Source organism: Lepidochelys olivacea (assembly GCF_965140295.1).
Source record: "Lepidochelys olivacea isolate rLepOli2 genome assembly, chromosome: 2".
NCBI classification, from domain to species: domain Eukaryota; kingdom Metazoa; phylum Chordata; order Testudines; family Cheloniidae; genus Lepidochelys; species Lepidochelys olivacea.
In genome coordinates this window covers 59682776-59705392 of record NC_140412.1, presented here as the reverse complement: position 1 = coordinate 59705392, position 22617 = coordinate 59682776, and the positions used below count along the sequence as shown (strand labels likewise).

Below are 22617 nucleotides of genomic sequence, written 5' to 3'. Positions count from 1 at the left end.
TCCAATAAGCGCAAGACCCACCAAGGTAGAGCAGGAACGTGTGTGTGTGTGTGTGTGTGTGTGTGTGTGTGTGTGTGTGTATTCCTCTGATGATGGCTCTTTCTTCTGCAAATGTGTATATACTGTGCTTTCTTCAATATAAAAAGGTTGTGAGCAAAATAAGCAATATAATAAAAAAAACTTTATTCAAGGTCCATTATTCAGTCATAATTTTATTCACTTATTAAATATTGGTTAAGTTAGTTTCCAGTTATCCCCTTATTTCCAAAATATTTTTCATTTAATTCATTTTAAACTAAAAAGTTAAAAGTAACTAACTATCTTAATGTAGTTACTTAAGAAAAGAGGATCTCAAACACAGGTGTTTATTTTATCACATACAATATTTCATGTTCCTCCAACACAATAAGCAGCTCAGTTGCACAGCATCTGCTCCCATGCAACACATCCACTGAATTTAAAGTGAGTTTTACATGTGTGAAGACTGTATACTCAGAACCAGAGACAGACTTGTATATTATTTAAACCTATAATTTATTTTTAAACAACCCTAACCCATTAACTTAATTTATATTTTTGCTATTCACAGTTTTTTAAAAAATAACTTTAATGCTTCAATAATTAATCTTCTTTGATTTTACAAGGATACCAAAGTGTTAAACTTATGGTATCACAATCATTTCCACATCACAAAAAAACAGAAAGGTCAATGCCCACTCCCAATGGCTGGAAATTGATCTATGGGATGCACCCGTCTAATCTTAACAGAAGATCACTGCTCAGAGTTTCAAATAAAGGTGAAAGACCTCGTGGTCACTGACAATATGCCCTGCAGAAAATTTCTTTCCTAACCCCAGATTAGGCAATCCTATTAACCCTGTTTGCGTGAAAATAACTATAGCTAAACATCTAATTCAACCTTGATATACCACTGGTGTACAAATAATTGTTTATTTTTCCTTGAATACTAGTAAACCAGATTTTTCTACTGCCAAAAACAGAGAATTCTGATCATATTTGGAGAAAAACAAAACTTCTCACTTATTTTTAAAGTCAAAGAAGGGTCATGTGTTCTTCTACTGCCTAGTTTGAAATATTTTTTTTCACCCAAATCTCTGTACATATGTGCAGATCCTCATATAAGCCTCTGCAAACTTCTAATTAAAGCACATCAAACTTCTTTGATCAATTAGTAGACTTTATTTTATTCCAATTTATTATACATCTTCTCCAGAATTTGTATATCCCTCTGGAAGTAAGGTGCTCATAAATGGTTGCAATACCAGGTATATAAATTATGCTACCATAGAGCTTTTTATTAATTGCAAAATACCACACATACTTTAAGGTTTTCACTTACTAATTGTTTTGATTTTTGAAATGAGGGAAAGCACTACTCAATGTTTAGGAAAACAGATGTATTACAGAATCTTCTCTTTCCCATCTATAGCGAGACTGTGATCTGCATATTATAATTATGCACATCAAATTAATAAGGAGCTTCCTAGAATATCACAGTTTAAGTTCTGCATTTTGTGTGCAATTTGTGGTACAATAGTTTAAATTAAGAAAGACAGGATCATGTATGTTTATACAATTAAACTGAATATCAGATTATTTCACAGAATGAGTCTGAATTAAGAATGATTTTTAATAAGACACAATAAATAGTAAAAAAAAAGCAAAAAAGAGGTAGCAGACAATGCCATTTAGTCTTTGTATATTTTAGTCTTTTCATTTATTGACAATAAAGAAAAAGTGGGGTTTTTTGTTTTTATTTTTTTAAGGAAAATTCTTTTGCTCTACAAAATTTGCTTAATATAATTGTAAAAGATGAAAAGATACCCGACACAGATATACATATTTTAGCCCGTAATTTTTCAACGTTTTGCAAACTGCTAAACACATTAAGAACCCTGTTACTTAGCATAACTACCTACCTGCATACTTAATATGTGCAAGTCTCAAAAATGCACATTTATAATTAGTCTTTAGTAAGTCATTCTACAACACATTAAAGGGAACATATTTTCTTGAGAATCCTGAAAGGGGTCTCACACAAAAAGAAAAATTATCTCTAGATTTTATATAGAATCTTTTAAATTGTTATGGAGTACCACTATTACGTTAAACAAGCCTATTTATTTATCTTCTGCTGCTAAGTTTTGTTAAACTACAAAATTATCATCATCAGTTTAAAACAAGCTACAAGAGGTCTCTTTTTACTCACTCTCAGAAGTATTATCCCTTCTCGTGAATGGATTCAGACAGGTATATCATTCCTGAGCAATTAGTTATTTGGTTATCATTATATTGGTTTCAGCCACAATGTACGTAGTTTATTAGTGCTGGTAGAAGGAAAGAGTTCTATTATTACAACACAACCTTTACTATAAAAAAGGCCACATCTGGAAAGTAAAACGTCCATTAGCTAGATGATAAAAGCATTTATTTGGTTTAATCTTAAAATATACTACTTCTTGAGTAGCTTCAGCATATATTTGTTTACTTTCTTTCCCAACACAGGACGTCACCCTGGATCCTACACTCTTGTGAGTAGTCTTTACATGAGTAGTCCAGCCAAAAATATTTTCACAGTGAGCCTTTGAACATTTCTTTTCTTACTCGCATTGTATTAATTAGTTTGTATGTTATCTAAGACAGGTTTTTATGTCTGTGCCCTAAATATTCAGATCAAAACTCCTTATTTGATCATCAAATTCTCTACTGAAAGAGCTATAACTGTAGCAACAGTGTTTAAATGTATATAGTTTATAGATAACTCACCAAGACTCAGTGAGGCAGTCAAATCAGTTCTGTAGGTCGTGTGTGTGTGAGCTTCAGTACTCAGATACATCTCAAGTGTGCTATAAACAGAAGTAAAAGAGAAATGTTAGCCTTTTGAATAGAGAAACTGAAATTACATTAATATTGCAGTATGTTTAACATAATGTACTGATCATTAACTGAGAAAGTCAGCACTATAAACTTTGCAGTGTGATATCTGGTTCAGAGATCACTGTATAATTATGGTTTCAGAGTAGCAGCCGTGTTAGTCTGTATTCGCAAAAAGAAAAAGGAGTACTTGTGGCACCTTAGAGACTAACAGATTTATTTGAGCATAAGCAACTGCATGAATTACTCCATATACACACCATTCCCTTTACAGGAATTACTGCTGACTGCATGCAAACCCATGGTGATAGCAACCAATAGGTTAAAATTAATTTGAACTCTGTGTACTTAAATTTCTGTGAAAATAAGTCCAGGATAACCAAGATTCTCAGCTAGCTGCTCCTCACATATATCAGAACTTGAATCCTTTCTTAAAAATCAGAACCTGAAGCAGAGTTTACCAAATCAGTGTAGAAAATCTCCATGACAGCTACTGCTGCCTTTATTTGTTGGTCTGATTTGCTTTTTAAACAAAATTAGTGTCTAAATCTCTAAAACTAGGAACTATTATAAAAAAGCCTTTGAGTCCATATTAAAAACAAACTTCATGAAAATTATATGCACATTCATTAAATTCAGTTATTCTCCACTCTTCAAATTCCACTTTAAAGCAAACATTTCTGGCCTGAGTGACAGAAGCATTAGAGTTAGTCAACAAATGAAAAAATATGCATTTGGAGTAACCTTTAGATTCCAGGAGAACAGAAGACAACCATTTTTGTACCAAAGCAGTGCCCACTCTTTCAGAGAAGAGGAGGTGCAATATTCTTCTGGAGTGCTTGCTCATGTCCATGGGCGGCGGACGGAACCCCACTTTGGGAAGGCTAAACCCTGGCTCTGCCCCTTCCACTCTCACACCCCCTGCAGCCAGAGCCCCAAGACCCCCTTGCCCCTCCCATGGCTGGAGCCCCGAGGCCCCCTGCCGTGCCCCCTGCAGCCCAAGCCCTGAGACCCCCTCTCCCCTCCGCGGCCTAAGCCATGGGACCCCCTGCCTCTCCCGCCCTTTCCCCCACCCCCTGCAGACAGAGGAGCCCTGGGCCAGCCAGAGCCCTGGGCCCTCCACCACAACCTGCTCAGAGAAGCCCCAGGCTGGCTGAAGCCCCCGTAACCGCACCTCCCCTCCACAGACCCCAAGCCGCCCCGCGAAAATTCAAAAGCTCTTCTCTTCTTCTCTCTTCCAGAAGAAGAACCTGAGCTTTTGCTATGGCCCACACAGGTTCTGGGGCAGCTGAGAAGGCAGTATGTGCTACTCAGCATCCTGGGTTCATCAGTAATCTTCCTGGAGTCCAGGGAGATTACTAATGAACCTCTAGAGTGGTGCACGTATGTTCCTTCCTCAGTTCCTTCCCCCTCCCTCAGTTCCTTCTTACCACCAGTGACTGTGTTGGAACGTCTCCTTGCTTTGGAAAGCTTTCCAATCTCTACTGTGTTTAACAACTATATAAAATAAATTCACTACTAAAGCTTAATCAGTTTTGTTCCCTCCAACGCTTCAGCAGAGGCTCCCTATCCGATACCTTTCTCCAGTCTTGGTCAGGACTCCTGATATACGCCTTCCCACTAATTCTGCTCATCATCAAAGTCCTCTCGAAAAATCAAGATGGACATGGCACGGGTCATTATGATTGCCCCAGCATGGCCTCGTCAGCATTGGTTCAGCACGCTCATGGCCTGCCATTGCAGCCCATGGCTACTTCCCAGCCACCCGGACCTACTCTCGCAGGATCACGGTTGACTCCTGCACCCGAACCTCCTTCCGGCATCGGTGCATATGGTGAGCACACACACACCTACAATGGAATGGACATGAGCAACATATCTCAAAGAACAGTTACAAAAGGTAACCGTTTTTTATTAACTTCACTCTACCATCCACGTAACCTTTATAAACAGATTCTGTCTGAGGGCCAGATGACATTTGTACCCACCAAACAAACTACCAAAGAAGCACTTACACCAATACTATCCTTACTTCTCATTCTGACTGACAAGAAAAATGGAGGTATGAATTAAAGCTGCTCACCTATATTCTAAGATTTATGTAAGTCCTCTTCCCCCCCACCCCAAAGCAATCAACAACAACAAAAAAAGTGCTTTGAGGAAAATGGTATTTAGAGCGTAGGAAGAATTACATTCTTGATCATGGCCCTATTCGCTTATATACCTTTTAAAAATAAATTCTGTTAAAACTTCTTACACTCACAAGTGGCACATCACTCAGTAATTGGCTATTCTTAGACGCTACCACCAAGGAATAGAGGACAATCTGGACAATACATTTACATGCACTGCAAGTAATTTGGTAGGCGTTTTGGATACATACATTTCCACTACAGCATTTAAAACGCATGTTGGTACTACAGAACACAAATATGTGATACTTAGAGACTAACCAATTAATCTGAGCATTGAATGCATCCGATGAAGCGAGCTGTAGCTCACAAAAGCTCAAATAAATTGGTTAGTCTCTAAGGTGCCACAAGTACTCCTTTTCTTTTTGCAGACACTACTAGGGTGATCAGACAGCAAGTGTGAAAAATCGGGACAAGAGGTGGGGGTAATAGGAGCCATATAAGAAAAAGACCCAAAAATAGGGACTGTCCCTATAAAATTGGGACATCTGGTCACCCTAGACACTTCTACAGCTCCAGTCCTCAACCACTGAGAAAGCAGAAGAGAGTGCTGGATGCTGTCCCTAGAACCTAGTTAAGAAACTCCATTTTTCATAGAAGTGTTTCATCCGAAGGTTCTCTCTGTAGCCAGAAGGATGGTGTAGGCAGAAGAGGCTGTCTTCTCCACCTTCCCCTGAACACTACCACCAATCAGTCTCCCGACTTTTGTAGGAGATGAGGTCTGCTACTCTAAACTCTCTTCCCAGCGTCCTAGCTGCTATAAGGTGTGGGGTGGGAGAATACAAGGGAATGTTCTCCACTACTCTCCTCCTCCGAAGTCATTTTTGGGTCTTCTTCTCTTTTTTGAATAGATCCATAGCTATCTTCTTCTGCTGTTCACAGCAAAGTGAAATTAACCTGATTCTTGACAACATCACTGCAGCCCACATGGTTCCGAATAGCAACCGTGGAACTGACCAGTATTTATTAAATTCAATCTGTCCCATTTCGCAAAGCTATGAGAAATAACAGAGGCACAGGAGCTGTCTGTCTGAAGACTACGACAGCACTCTATTGGAAGGCTCACAAGGGGAAGGTTATCGTCACAACTTAAATTCTGCAGAAATTGGTCAGAAATTGTGCTTCAGAATAGAAATGTAATTGGTGCATTCAAGATAATTGAAAAAAATATGGAATTAGTTAATTTTAATGAAAAAAGTGTCAGACAGGCATGGAGACTGAAATTCTCTTGTTGGCCAGAGAATAGGTACTGTATGAACGTATTTGCACCAACTTACCCTCCAAATGTGTCTCAACTGCAAAATGGGTTGTAGGGAAGAAACAATTGCTCAGACGGAGAGAGAAGTTTAGCATCTCTGCACAGCCATTTCTTGACTTAGATATTGAATTGCAAACAAAGATGCCAGCGTCAATCGTAGTGATGGTTCTTGGGATGCAGAAACTTATCTCGAGAAAACCAGATAGAAACCACCCAATTCATATCAAACAGGTGACTCATCAGCTCTCAAGTTTGAATTTAATGTTTGTATTACAGTAGTTCTCAAAGGCAACAATCAGGATCAGGGCCCCTTTGTGCTATTATTACGTGTATATTGTAGCAGCATAGAGCCCCTGTCATGGACCAGGCTCCAACAGTGCTAGATGCTGAACAGACACAGAACAAGAAGACAGGCTAGCTACTGTACAAAACACATGAATAGACAACATCTGCCTTGAAGGCCTCACAGTCCAAGAATAGTGGTAAACTTTCAGTCACCAGTCAGGGCTGTATTTGAACTAGAGGTGAAAGATACCATGTCCTACTGAGTCCCTCTGCCCAGTCATCTAGTTATCCCAGGGAAACCTTTTTAAAGCTAAACAGGAAAACAAAATATAGCTGATATATCCCAGGTGTAGCCAATATTACACATTTTTATTATTTTGAACAACTCTTCCACTCAAACGGCAATATCCCTTCCATGCACAATGCAATTGCAATGGAACATCATCACACACCAAGTACATATGGCAGTACTGAAGGTGCATTTTCCTACATCTGTAGTAGGTGACCCACCAGTTAAGCAATTAACATCAAACTTCTATGTACTACTACTTAACTGAGAACAAGACAGTGAATGACTATCCCTCTCAGAAGAGATCCCCATCTTGAGTGGGCAAGCAAAGTGAATTAAATATTTCTATCTTTGGTCATATACATTTAACCTTCAGACTCTTGCAACATGAGCACTAACAGCAACACACCCTGACTGTACCTTCCAGGTATATGCAAAGATGAGCAATCAAAGGAATACCAAACAGCAGAACTGTAGCAAGGTCAATGAATATAGTCAGCCTCGATTACAAATTCTCTACCTCTTTACATCAAAACAACCTCAATTATGTAGATTTAAAAAAAACAGCAAAACTTATGTTAACATGTTTGCATTGCAAATGCCAGTACACGTATGTAAAACAAAAAAATTAAAACAAAACTGTGTAATTAGAGCTACAGTATCTTTACAGTAATTAAAGAATCAATAGGTCAGCCCTCAAAAAAAAAAATCTTAACTTTTTGGCTGTAAAAAATTTACATATTATAGTCCTGTCTTTTATAGTTACAAGAAAAAAGATTTGAGTTAAATTTCATACTGGAAAACACTTTCAGAAAGTCTTGAATAAATTAAAAAAAAGTCTATTGACCTATAGCATTCTCATAACCTTTTCCTTATCAGAGAATTTGTGCTGGAGACTCTGATATGAAAACAACAGATAAGCTAGCCTTTCATCTCTAAAGACACAAGTTCCATTTTGTGCATCAAGTGTAACAAGTAAAATGATTTTGATGGTCTACATGCATATATTTGTGGACATGTCTGTATAACACAAGCACTTAGTCAGCATGTCTTGAAATTTCTGTTGAGAGGCCCAAAGACAGAAATAATAGAGGTGCTACAGGGCAAAAATGAAGTATATTGGGAGACTTGCGTAGACAAGCTTGCGTGTGTCTCCCCATAAACTAGGCAGTATTGTCAGTCTCTCACTTCTGTGAGAACTAAGAACACATCCTCTTGAAACATTTTTTAAAAGAGTTTTTCTCTTCACAGGCCCACTTTTACCTCATCATGCTGTTATCATAATGATGAATCAGTTAGCTGGTGAGAACATCCATGACAAAAAGTTAGTGGAAAAATACGTTATTAAACTTATCCGCAGACCAAGATTCTCTTCTGAGAACGTTTGATTTAAAAGCAAGTACCTCCAATATCATTAGTAGGCTATAGGTAACTGACACACTAAACTGCTTTTTGTGGGAGTGTTTAAAATTAATATAGAGTGCACATTAGAGGTGCCATATTGACCGCACTAAAATACTAAGTCCCATATTCACACACAGCAGAAATACAGCATGTTCAAATGTGCGAGCTACCATAACATATGCCTTAACTCCTAACAGGCAAGAAATTATTCCAGTCTCCATAAACATTCTTCAATCCTGGACTTCCGCATTGAACCAGTCACTAAGAGTGCCAACCGTGATATTCCCACTTGAAATCCCACCAAGAGCAACAACGTTTTACACTCAATAAAGAATAATCAAAATAACAAATCTCAGTCCCCAACACATAGGAATGTATTCTATCCAGCAACTTAAAGGTGAAAAGGCTCTGTGTGCTAGCACCTTTACATTTTCAGTTTGGTGCACATTATAAATTTTTTTTTCTTCAGGGTTCACACTGTTCTTTGTCCAGCCACATGCATCTAGATATTGTAAGAATGTGCAGTCCCGTGATTTCCATACCATCGGGCCTGCATTCCAAGTCTTACTGCTATTGCTTGGCTCAATGAATATGCAAATGCTAAATAAATAAATTGCTGCTCATAAGATATGTAAATTCACACTATGTTCTAAAGTTCCCTAATAGAGGATCATATCATCTGTACTATGTAGGACTTATGAATAAGTCAGCATCTTTAATACTGATTTTCCTCCTTGATTTATGATCTTTAAACTCTTTCCCTTATATTTATATATATAAATATAGATTTAATATTTTGGAGTATTATTTTAGCACATTATCTATTATATTATTTATATATTATATATTTATATCAATTATCTATTCCAGAGAACAAGTTTAATAATATACAAAAAATATAATTAGGCATTGCAGAGGTTATATTTTAACCGAAAAATACAAATAAAAAGGCTTTTCAGATGTCTGAGTGCACTTAAGAAATAGTAACATTTTCTGTCACTCATAATTGCCAAAATGAGAACAATGCACAAATAAAATGATTATACTAATAAAAGATTTTGTTACAGAAGTCATTTAAGGAAATTCAAGACTGTCATGCAGTTGTATCATTTTATTTCTAAAGGAAAATACTCATGTAATGTTAGTATATTATGTGGCTTTAAACAATTAATTTATTTTAAGCTTTGATAAATTCATTATTGTTTTTTTAAAGGAATTTGTGCCAAAATGACTTAAAAAAATCTCTTATTTATTAGAGTAAGTCCTAATTCTAATGGCCTACAGTATATTAAAAAATAAACTGAAAAAAAAAGTCATAGCTGTGAACAAAAATTAGACAAGCTAGAATCAGTGCATATTCAATAGCTATTTTTCAAACTCTCTACTATCTCATAATAAATAATAATAATATAACCACCAACAAAATTACTTCAGTGAGAATACTCGTGGGAGTAACGTTGCATAATAAGTAAGTATTTGCAGGGATCCAGCCCTTGGTCCATAAAGGATTAAGTTTCTCCAATTAATTATTTTTGACCTTGCAAAAACTGCCCAAGACTGCCTGAAAATGGACACAACAGCTAAAAACCTGCATTATTTTTAATCCTGCACCCCAAATTTATCAAACTATATAGAATATCATTTTACATGTCATATTTCTGCCTCATGTGACTTGTAAACAGCTAAGCTACTGAATCATTAAATATAGGGTGGTGTTTGTGTAATGGAAATAGTGCTGACAAACCATTAACTGTAGTGAAACAAGTAGACAGCTAATAAAATACAGCTACTGATGAAACAAATATGAATTATCTTTTATCCAAACTGTACTCCATTTTACCACTTTGCTAAGATATTATTTACATCTGCTAAAAATACTGTTTTAATGCATAGCAAGTGTTCTGATAATTGTATTATCCACTGTTAAATCTGCAAGCTATTTGCTACCCTAAACTTCATTATCTTGACATCTAAAAGTCAAAGAATTCTTCTGTAAGACTGAAATTCCCAAGAAGAGAAAACTCAGATCGTGTCTGCAAGCACACAGTGGAATCACAGCTGACGATGCACATCTTCTTCTGGACGTCTCCATATGCTCAAGAGTTTTCTCCCTCTCTCCACCCTCTAGCCATGCATTAAGGGTCTTACTATCTGCCATCAGGAGCACAGCTGCCAACTTTCACATGGTAAATAAGCACCCCGACTTTCACAATAAGCCAAAAATCAAGCTAATCCCATTTCAAAACAAGGCCAAAACAAGCCAATCCCTAAGAACCCGCTTGCCAGGAGCCGATCAAAAAAAAGAAGCAACAAGCAACAAGCCAAATAAGAAACTATCCAACAAGCAACTCACAAGCCAGTTAAGCCAAAAACAAGCCCAATATCTGCATTTTTTTCGTGGGTTTGGCATGTCTGATCAGGAGTATTGAAAATAGCGTAGTGAAGAGAGAAATGCACAGAATTTTGCAAATACTGCATTGAGACTGGATTGTATTTTTATTTTATTGTTTGAGAAGCCAATGACAGTAAAAGCATTAAGTATAAAAAGAACATGACAAACATGAATTTGATCCAACCACCCTTTTCATTATTCAATGCACAATCTTTTCCTCAGAGAACAAAGAGAATTTGTTTTTTATTTCAATTTAGCAAACACTGATTTAAAAAAAAAAAAAAAAAGTAATGAACAGAGTTTCCTCACACCTCACATTTGAGCAACCCTGTAGTCTCAGGGATTCTCGTCTAGGATTCTTGCATGAGCTCCAGTTTAGCGCAGTACCACAGCTTCTGTCAATATACCAGTGACATCATCAACAAAGGAAAAGAGCAGAAGACAGTGGGCATTGTAGTAGCAGCTGTCTTTCTAAATGACTGTTATTCCTGCAGAGTAACTTGTGCTCGCTGCAGATGGAGCAGAGCCTCTTCCCTTTCATTTTAAAGTTAGGGGAAAAGTTGTGAATATCAAGACTTTACACAGTTTAAATCTACCTTTCTCCATAGAACTTCACAGCCTGTTTTATAAAGCACACTCTGCATCACAAATAGTGATAAAAACATAAACACCATTCTTTAATAACTCCCTTTTGAGTCTATAGCATTAGGGTAATTAATATGCTACATTAGATCTGGACAAATCCTATTGACCACACTTTTTTGTGTGCAAATGATCTTTGACCATTTTCTCCTTATATATCATGGCTCTGTGTTTAACAGCTTCAGCCTCCAACTACATTATCTTATCCATCAGCATCATGCTTATAAAAAAAATACCAACCACTCCTTCCTCAAATACCTGAGTTTCAGGCACCGAAGACGGCAGCACAGTATACTAACGAACCCAAAGGGATTTACAAACTGCCTGTTTACAAAAGGGCCTTCATGGAGTGCAAAGGCAGTCATGCAACATTAGGACTATACAGATTCCTTTCTTTGTAAAATAAAGGCAAAGTCTAACCTAAAGCTTCAGAAAATAGGAAGTTAAGGGTTCCTCAAGGTTTTTACTTGAACAAGCAACCACAATAATAAATAGTATAATCCACAAGATGATTAGGCCATGTTTCACCCCACATTAATAAATAACTCACTTATTTAAGCATTTATGAGATTGGAAAGAAGATACTTATTTTGTTTAAAAAAAAAAGTTCTGTTCTAAACATTTCTGTGGTCTGACTCCTTTTATAAAGGCTTGTGGATGAGACCTTACATCACCAAGATTGGTTGCATGGACATTAAAGATACCATGGCACTCTTCATAAACAGTAATTTGCCACAGTATCTTTGGCCAAGCTTCCTCTTCTCTCTGCTCACCCACTAACGTAGGTATAAGTGGAATTAACCCCTATGATCCACTCCCCAGGAATGGGAGTGGGGAAGGGTGTCAGAACATTGTATTATATACATATGCACTCCCCATGTGTGATACCTTCACTGTAGTCCATCAGCCAAAAGCTGTTGAAGTAGGGCAATAACACAATCTAATTTTGGTCAAGTGACCGACTGCTTGCCATTCACATTGGTCATGAATATCTATGCAGCTGTGTGAACATAAGTAGACAACAGAACATCCTTGAGGAGAATAGGCTCGATCTAGGGTTGCCAACCCTCCATGATTGTCCTGGAATCTCCAGGAATTAAAGATAAATATTCAATTAAATATTATGTCATGTGATGAAACCTCCAGGAATATGTCCAATCAGAATTGGCAACCCTAGCTCAATCTGACATTATCCAGAGCTGGTGCTAGCCCACAGAGGCCCCTAAGCAGTAATATTTCCCCTTACCCCCGCACAACACATACTTAAAAAAAAAAACCAATAGGGGTCCCCTGGAGCTGCTTAGGGCCCTAAGCAATTGCTTAGTCTGCTTATGCCTAGTGCCAGCTCTGACATCAATGATATCAAACATGGACACTTCAGAAAAAGCTGGCCAATATAGCAGGCCAGCAATCCTTCAAAACTGTTGGGATTGCCTCTCATTATGTTTCCCACCTCTGCCATCAAGTGGGAGACAACCAGGAAATCAGCTGCTAGAGTTGATTTTATATAAGGAGTTCAGCAGATAAAAATCCAAAGATAAAACAAATGATGACAGTCTCCAGAGACAGTAGTAACAAAAAAACAAAAACAAAACTGCTTTCAGGTAAAAACAGTTCCTTCATTTGGGCAGACTACCCTCAGATGAGGAAAATCTCTGACTGTTTCTCTACTTGGGCAATACTGTATTGCTATAGCTCTCGACATATTTGTGTAGCTAGAGCCAAACTTCAGAATGTCATGACATTTTGCTAGCCCAGAATAAAAATCTACTTGCCTGCCCCTTACCAGAAAGAAAAGACAAAAAAAAGACAAAAGACAACGATACCTTTTTTTTTTTGGATGGGTGAATAAAGTATTCACCTTCAGCAAACAGAACTTTTTAATAGCGGAATGCATGTACATAGAGGGGTGTTTATTTGTATACATACTTTGGATAAAGGTAAATATATTAACATGTGCTGAGTGTCTGATGTTATTAATACTTGGTGGTTGCTAGCAATCTTGTTGATTTTTAAACAAACAATTTCTAAGACTCCAATAACCTTAAGCAGGCTTCTTGCCTATAGTAAGAGAGAGCTGAACTTATAAATACACCTACCCTTCTCTGTAAAGAGGAGTATGTGGTTTCTATGCTAGGGAGAAATATTCAGGCCCATGAGTAGTTGGGCACAGAGACCAGGCTCCAATTACGCCTCACACAGGAATCTGTGGAAAGCAGAGGTACAAGGGGGCTCTACATTAGCTCACAGGGTCCCCTAGGGAATGGATGGAGTACAGTTTAAAACACATACACCTGGGTCCTCCATGCAGGGGGGGAGGAACTAGATACGAACCCCCTACCAGATCCTTCTGCATACATTGGGGCTCAGGTGGCTGAATGAACGTGGGGGAGGTAACTCCTCCCCCTCCCCCCCCACACAGGGGCCAGAGCCAGGGACAGTGGAACACAACACAGGGTGTAATGCTACCAACGGCTACCATCACAATTTGTTACCAGTAGCAATTACTAAATTAGGTCTTCTTTTTGTTGCCCTGCCACAATTTGCTGCCTCTGCCTTTCCTCATTCTCTGTTCCGGGGGTAGCAAACTGTGATGTTTCAGGGCAACTCAGCCACAATATACTACCATTTTAAAATTTCTATTTTAAATTTGGACATAAATAAAGGTATTTTTGTCATTTGCAAGGGATTTTACAGAGTTAAATTGCAGGGCTACTGAATGTAAAACCCTAAAGAAAAGTATAGCTTTTTCTTTATTAATCTTTTTCCATTATAGATTAAATTTTTCATTACTGTAGGCCATGCAGTTTCTAATGTATACAAAAACACTAAAACTAGTGTAAAGCATTGTAAAAAAGTATTCAAAATACTTATGAATACCTTTTTAACAAAAGTTACAAGGCAGAAAATTTACCATTCTTCCTTATACAGACTCTCCCCTACCATCACTGTTACACATATTGATCAAGTTTTCAAAACAAAATTTGCACTTTGCTGCTTTGGCACAAACATATGAGTATATTGCTCTCCGATTGTCTTCCAAAGACATTTTCTCAGGCCTTTTTCTCACTGCTAAAATTGAGTGCTTTCTCCTTACTGAGGTTTTCCCTCAGAATACCCCCCATCCAGACCTTAGTTACCCCTTGTTAAACAAAATCACCTTTTTTAGCATTAAGGAAAAGGCCTAAGTGCTAGATTCACAAATGGAATTAAGAATTGAACACTCAGTATCACAACACCTAGTTTTTAGGCACCACGAAAATCATATGAACACCATTGCAATTCACAAATCCCGAGTAAGGTGCTTAAGCCCCCTATACAATGAATGAAGAGAAAGAGGCACCTCAGAGTGGAACCCCAAAAGCCTGCTCACTAGGCAGGAAGCTGCCTAAAACAGCCAACTGGAGATGCTGGCCAGAGGAGAGTGCTAAACTCTACCCCTTCACCCTCTTCAGAGCCTAAGACCCCGCTGCAAATAGATACCTAGCTCTGCCTGGTGATTCACGAATGAGAACCTCTCTCCTGGAGTTAGGTGACTTAAGTTCCTGAGTGGTTTCTTGAGAGAATGAGCTAGGCAGATGCCTAACTCCACACAAAACAGCCGGAGGAGGAGGAGCCCTCCTCGTACTTCTAGACGAATGGTTACAGCACACACCTGGAATGTGGGAAACCCCTGTTCAAATCCTGGAATTGAACCGGAGTCTTCCACATCCCAGGCAAGTTCTCTATCAATCTAGAAGTGATAAGGAAGATGATGGCACTGTGTCTGCCTCCAGTCAGATTCTGAATGGGACCCAAACCAGTACAGAGACTCTGAGAACACCTACCCAGATCGGGCCCAGCAAGCAAGATAAGCATAGCCCCACCCTCATCTTCTCTTATTCGTCAATCACTCTGCGGCTTAAGTATGATATTGGCATCCTAGGGAAGCAGGGTGCATGATCAGAGGCAGAAAGTTTTACCCTGAGTATGTAGGTGCTGAGTTTAGACACCTAAAGAGTTTGGTGAGAGTCTGGGGAATTGCAGGGGAGCCTAAAATTGGGACTTAAAGCTAGATTCACAAAGGTTTAATTACCTACGTTTCAATTAAAAAAAAAAAAGAACAAAGAAGACAGGAAATTACAGACCAGTTGGCCTAAAACATCAATAACCGGAAAGATACTGAAAACAAATTATTAAACAATCAATTTGTAGGTCCCTAGAGAATAACAGAATTATAATGAATAACCAGCATGGATATGTCAGAAACAAATCATGCCAAACTGACCAAATTTCCTTGACAGGGTTAATAACCTAGTGGATAAGGGGAAGCAGTAGATATGATATATCTTGATTTTAGTTAGGCTTTTGACAGTCCCACACAACCATCCCATAAGCAAACTAGGGAAATGTGGTCTAAATGAAATTGATATAAAGTGGGTGCGTAACTGGTTGAAAGACCATACTCAAAGAGTCATGATCAATGGTTCACTGTCAAACTGCAAGGGCATAGCTAGCAGATCCCACATAGCTTAGTCCTGCATCTGGTACTATTCAATATTTTCATTAATGACTTGGATAATGGAGTGGAGAGTATGCTTATAAAATTTGAAAATGACCCCAAGCTGGGAGAGGCTGCAACCACTTTGGAGGACAGGATTGGAATTCAAATGACCTTGACAAACTGGAGAATTAGTCTGAAATCAACAAGATGAAATTCGATAAAGACAAGTGCAAAGTACTACACTTAGGAAGGAAAAATCAAACACACAACTATAAAATGGGGAATAACTGGCTAGGTGGGAGTACTGCTGAAATGCATCTTAGTGGTACAGTGGATCACGGACTGAATGAAAGTTCAACAATATGATGCAGCTGTCAAAAAGGCTCATATTCTCAGGCGTATTAACAGGAGTGTTATAGGTAAGACACAGGAAGTAATTGTCCAGCTCTACTCTGCACTGGTGAGGCCTCATCTGGAGTACTTGTCTAATTCTGGACACCACACTTTAGACACTTGTGGACAAATTGGACAGAGTCCAAAGAAGAGCAACAAAAATGATAAAAGATTTTAAAAAACCTGATCTATGAGGAAAGGTTAAAAACTGGGCATGTTTAGTCTTGAGAAAAGACAGTTTTCAAAAATGTTAAGGGCTTTTATAAAGAAGACTGCGAACAATTGTCCTCCACGTCCACTGAAGATCAGCCAAAAAATAATGAGCTTAATCTGCAGCAAGGGAGATTTAGGTTAGATATTAGGAAAAAACTAATGATAAGGGTAGTTAAAAACTGGAATAGGCTTCCAAGGGAGATTGTGGCATCTCCATCATTGGAGGTTTTTAACAGGTTGGAAAACTACCAGTCAGGGATGCTCTAGGTTTACTTCCTACTGCCACAGCACAAGGGGCTGGATTTGATGATTTCTCAAGGCCTTTTCCAGCCCTACATTTCTATCACTCTATGATTCTATAATGTGGCCATAATATACATGTCCAGCTTCTTCAGATGTTCATAAGAATGTGGGCATCCTCCTCCTTTTCAAAATATTTCCCCATGTTGTCAGCAAAACCATCCCTCACAGTGTGCATGTGCATTCTCTTGCATTGATCAGTCACTGATGTCACAGGGTTGACATCAGCAGATATATTTATAACATTTCCCCCTCTTGAGATCTGATTACCTCAGCTATAAAGTGAGTAAACAGGGAGTGACCTGCCAAGCAGCTTTCCTACAATGAAAACATCCTATACAGCTTCACAAATACAGAGCATGTCTAGTAACCACCACTCCCTATTTATGGATGTTTCTGGGTCAGGTGATCAGCCCTGCACAATGCAAGTGTGCTGAGACACAACATCACAATGTTCCAAGTGACCTGAAAACACTTCTGTCACAGCTTATCATATTCTGGTACACCTTTGTGGGTATCACAATAATGGACTGATTAATACTACCATCATAATGCAAAAAAGATGTAAACACAACAAATGCTGTGTTTATAAAAGTTAAATTTTTCTGGGAGCACATGAGTAGTACAAGATAAGGTTCATAACATGTGTGGTTAGCAAGCAGCAGAAGCCGAGATCAAAGAAGAATCTATACAGTTATAGCACCAAATACATGGCTCAATTGGTTAATTCTAATGGGACTTTGTATGCATTACTCATAGTGAGGATCAACGTACAGCTAGGCCAATACTCTGTGTGCACAGCAGGATCTAGCATGACGCTGCCGGGTCTTCAATCTCCTGCTCATGAAAGATGTCCTGACCAGTACAGGACAAAAAGAAGGAGCAAGATCATCCAAAAATTGAACCTTAAACCATTTATTGAAATTTTGTCAGGCCAAAAGGTAATAAACGAATTTGAGGTGGGGGAAGCCTCTAAATTCCTTTAGTTTAAAATGCTTTAACTGATTTTCCAGACATTCAGACACTAATACATCCGATGGCAAAGGAGCAGTGTTTGGTACTGATTGTGTGGCTGAGTTTTCAAGCTATGAATAATAATGGATAATTGAACATCTGAGTCAGCACTACCGTCTGTGTACTTAGTATTAAGAAAATGTGTGGTTTTGCCATCCGTTAACTACCATGCATTAGCTATCCCCCTCTAAAAACATAGTGGAGACAAGGCACTTTAGTTTCTCCAAAAAGCAACAAATGCCAGATTTTTAAAAGATATTTAGTAGGGCTGTCAAGCAATTAAAAAAATTAATTGCAATTAATTGCACTGTTAAACAATACTAGAATACCATTTATTTCAATATTTTTGGATGTTTTCTACATTTTCAAATATATTGATTTCAATTACAACAGAATACAAAGTGTACAGTGCTCACTTTATATTTGTTTTTGCTTACACGTGTTTGCACTGTAAAATCACAAAATAGTATTTTTCAATTCACCTAACACTAGTACTATAGTGCAATCTCTTTATCATGAAAGTTGAACTTACGAATGTAGAATTATGTACAAAAACTGCATTCAAAAATAAAAATGTAAAATTTTAGAGGCTGCAAGTCCACTCAGTCCTACTTCATCTTCAGCCAAGCACTTGGACAAACGAGTTTGTTTATATTTGCAGGAGCTAATGCTGCCTGCTTCTGTTTACAATGTAACCTGAAAGTGAGAACAGGCGTTCTCATGGCACTGTTGTAGCCGATGTCGCGAGATATTTACGTGCCAGATGTACTAAAGATTTGTATGTCCCTTCATGCTTCAACCACCATTCCAGGGGACACGTGTCCATGCTGATGACTGGTTCTGCTTGATAACAACCCAAAGCAGTGAAGACCAACACATGTTCATCTTCATTATCTGCGTCAGATGCCACCAGCACAAGGTTGATTTTCCCTTTTGGTGGTTTGGGTTCTGTAGTTTTCGCATCGGAGCGTTGCTCTTTTAAGACTTCTGAAAGCATGCTGCACACCTTGTCCCCCTCAGATTTTGGAAGGCACTTCAGATTCTTAAACCTTGCATCGAATGCTGTAGCTATCTTTAGAAATCTCACATTGGTACTTCTTTGCGTTTTGTCAAATCTGCAGTGCAAGCGTTCTTAAAATGAACAACTTGTGCTGGGTCATCATCTGAGGCTGCTATAACATGAAATATTCGGAAGAATGCGGGTAAAACAGATCAGGGGACATACAATTCTCTCCCAAGGAGTTCTGTCACATATTTAATTAACACATTCTTTTTTTTTTTTTTAAACAAGCGTCATCAGCATGGAAGCATGTCCTTTGGAATGCTGGCCGAAGCACGAAGGGGCATCCGAATGTTTAGAATATCTGGCAAGTAAATACCTTGCAATGCCAGCTATACAAGTGCCATGCAAATGCCTGTTCTTACTTTCTGGTGACATTGTAAATAAGAAAAGGGCAGCATTATCTCCTGTAAATGTAAACAAACTTGTTCGTATTGGTGATTGACTGAACAAGAAGTAGGACTGAGTGGATTTGTAGTCTCTGGAGATTTACACTGGGGTTTGTTTGTTTGTTTGTTTTAAGAGTGCCCCTATGTAACAATAACAAAAATCTATATTTGCAAGTTGCACTTTCAGGACAAATGGACTGCACTACATTACCTGTAATGAGGTGAATTAAAAAATACTATTTGTTTATCATTTTACAGTGCAAATATTAGTAATCAAAAATAATATACACTTTGTATTCTGTAATTGAAATCAATATATATGAAAATGTACAAAAACATCCAAAATTTTTAATAAATTTCAATTGGTATTGTATTGGTTAACAGTGTGATTAAAACTGCTATTAATCATGATTAATTTTTTGAGTTAATCACGTGATTTAACTGCGATTAATCAACAGCCCAATATTTAGGTAACGAGTGGGATTTTCAAAAGCATCTAGCTGCTTCCCATCTGTTAAAATCTGGCCTGCAGCGACTATCTGGGAACCAAGTTCTACACAAAAATGGTGATTCATGAAAGAGGACAAGAGTGTTGGACAGATAAGCTAAACAACGTTGATAAAGGCAATCCCCATGGTTAGATTAAAGGAAACTGAAGAAGTTTTGACATCAACACAGGAAATCAGTCAGCACTGATGTCACATGACCCAAAGAATAAACTTGTGTATTAAAAAAACCCAAAAAATTTAGAACTAAGAAGGAATGTCACAGTACAGACAGGAAGTGCTATAATAGAAACACTGACCCGATTGCTGAAGCTAATAGCAACTATTAATACTTTAAATGATTAGTTATTAAAAACATCAATTAAATAACACAATGTTAAAGAACATAAATGAGGAAAGACAAAGAGAAATAAAAATAACATTTTAAAAAGTAAAAAACTTCAAGGAGTGAAACTCTATTCACAGTGGCTTGCAAGGAAAAGCCAGTGGCATTCAAGCAATCCAGAACAGCAGATAAAACAAGTCTGTGAACTGATATGAGGCTTTATTCAGCCATATAAACTGATAAACGATTCCTTTAAACACTAAAAACATCTGTGACAATTATGATTTGTAAATGGGTGGAGACAGGTCAATGTAAAATATTTCACTGAATCAAGTCTCTTTTAGCAGCTCAATACAGCATACCATATAGGGAAGTGCTGCCCTGTGGGGGCACTGGACACAATGTGCCTTTAGGAGCACAACCCTGGGCAGCGGGAGCTAAGACGTCCCCTCCTCTCAGGGGAAAATGCCTCCCCTCCCCAACACTCTTTCTTTTGCAGCCACTGCACATGTGGTAACTGTCACCCCTCTGCCCCCTCCCCACCGCAGGGATTTCCCCTCTGCCGCCGCCTGAACCCCAGCCCCTACCCCACATCCTTGCTCTCGCCCCTCAGCCCCGCCCCTGCCTCCAGCTGTCTGACCGGCCCTTGCATTCCATTGGGCCCCCTGCATAGACTCCGCCCCTCGCAGTAGGGGCAGGGTCGAGACAGCGGCTTCAGCAGCTGTTGCTGCGCATGCTTCCTTGGTAGGCGCATGCTCAGTACCAGCAACGCAGCAAATCCAGAGGGGTAGTTGTTTGTAACCTGACACCGGCCCCCCGCGCGCGCATCCGGGGTCCCGGGGAAACGGTGGGAAGAGGCGGCTCTAGTGTCACCCTCCCCCCACCGCTCGGCCGCTGACGCCGTCACCGCCTCCTCCCCTCCATCCCCACCCCCGGCGAGCGCCCCGCCCCGCCAGCGACACCAGCGGAGCCCCGGCCCCGCGAGCCCCTCCCCGCGGGCGGCGCCGCACACAGCACTGCGGCGGCCGGGAGTCCCGGGGCGTAGGCGGCCGCAGGGCAGGGGCCCGGCCGCGGGGAGGGGCTGCCCGGCTTCACGCGCCCACGCCCCCGCGCAGAAAGTTAAAGAGAAGTGAAGTTGCCCGTGGCCGGGCGCGGAGCGCTGGGACTGGGGGGCGAGGGGGGAGCGCAGCCGCCCCGGCCCCGTTTCCCTGCCGCTCACATACACACCGACCCCAGCGGGCGGAGGGGAACGGTCCCTTGTCCCCCGTCCGCCGCATTCCCCAAGGCACCCCACCGTCCCGCGGGGCGAACAGTCCCGTCCTAGTGCCGCTCTGCCGCCCCGGAAACAGCCGCCGCCGCCGCCGCCCGCTCCGGCTCAGCCAGGAAAGGGGACAAGCCCCCTCCCCACAAGGCCCCCACTGCACCCCGCATCCTCAGCAAAGGGGGAGTAATCGCCCCCATTTCCACTGAGAGTGCAAACCGCTCCCCTGCGTGACCAATCCTCACTGCACCCCGCTGGCTGGAAGCGGAGCTCACCCCGCTGCGACACCCGCAGCCCCCCAACTCCTCTCCCTTCGCTGCGGAGGGGGAGCAGCCGCCCCCTCCCCCTGCCATCAGCTGCCTTTCTGTGGCTGCCCCGCCACCATTGCCCGAGCCACGGCGGGTCCCCGAGCTTACACAACCCGGCTGGGAGGCAGCAGCGGGCAGCCCCCCGCGGGCAGCCCCAGCCCGGCCGAGGGGGCGGCATGCGGGAGTGTTTACCGGGGTCAGTCATGTCTTCGGCTGCCGGGGCTGCCGCAGGCGCTGACCTTCGCTTTGCAAGATAAAGCGGTGGCTGCGGCCGCCATGTTCCCGTTTTAATAACTGGCTGCTTGTTTATTTCAATGGAGACAGACCCTCCCACAACTCCCCCCGCTACCCGGAGAGGAGGAGGGGCGGGGAGCGCCGCCGCGAGGCGCAGTCCCTCCCTCCTTCCTCCGGCGCTACTCGCCGAGGCTCCCTGGCCGCCAGCGAGGAGGAAACTTCCTCCCCGCGCTGATGCTTTCCATGAAACACCCCGGGCTGCCTCTGGCCCTGCTCTGGGAGGGAGAGCGCGACCCGGGGGTTGGCCAGTGCGCTTAGGTGAGGGGGGGGAAACGGCCCATTGAAACCTACGCAGCCCAAGAAGAAACCCCTCAGCCGCCGGGCTTGGAGCTGCGACTGTGGCCCTTTGCCAGCCGTCCTCCAGGGAGTCGTCTTCCCCAGTCGCTGAGACTTGAGAGAGCGGCTCTGCGCCGGTTTGTACGGCCGCCGTGTTCACCACAAGGAGGGAGCAGCCCTCGCTCCTACCTCCCCACCACACAAAAACAAAGTGCGCCGGGCGGGGGGGTTGGAAATAGTGTCCTAAACGAGCTCCATGAGATTCACAACGTGGAAAGGCGAGTTTCTGAAAACACAGGCACCCTTTGCTGGATCTGGAAAAGCAAATGTCGTAGCTTTGTGAAAATGTGGCAAGTACTGTAGTGGGGAGCGCACAGCCAGTTCAGTGCTAGATTGTCCACCTTTTTTTAAAAAAACAACTTTATGCAGATTAGAAAC

General features: G+C 40.7%; 1 protein-coding gene across 4 annotated transcripts in view; it reads right to left on the bottom strand.

The window, feature by feature from the left end:
* NCOA2 (nuclear receptor coactivator 2) overlaps nucleotides 1–21917 on the bottom strand; it is a 257624-nt gene extending 235707 nt beyond the window's left edge. For 2 of the 4 annotated variants that reach the window (XM_084620245.1, XM_084620246.1), the window contains exons 1-2: nucleotides 21802–21917; nucleotides 2788–2867 (exon numbers count right to left, since the gene is read on the bottom strand). The gene's annotated coding sequence lies outside the window, so the exon portion shown is untranslated. Of the gene's footprint in view, nucleotides 1–2787; nucleotides 2868–6364; nucleotides 6508–21801 lie in introns of those variants that run through there. The other 2 variants (XM_084620247.1, XM_084620248.1) reach the window with 1 other exon arrangement.
* Nucleotides 21918–22617: the final 700 nt, after the last annotated feature.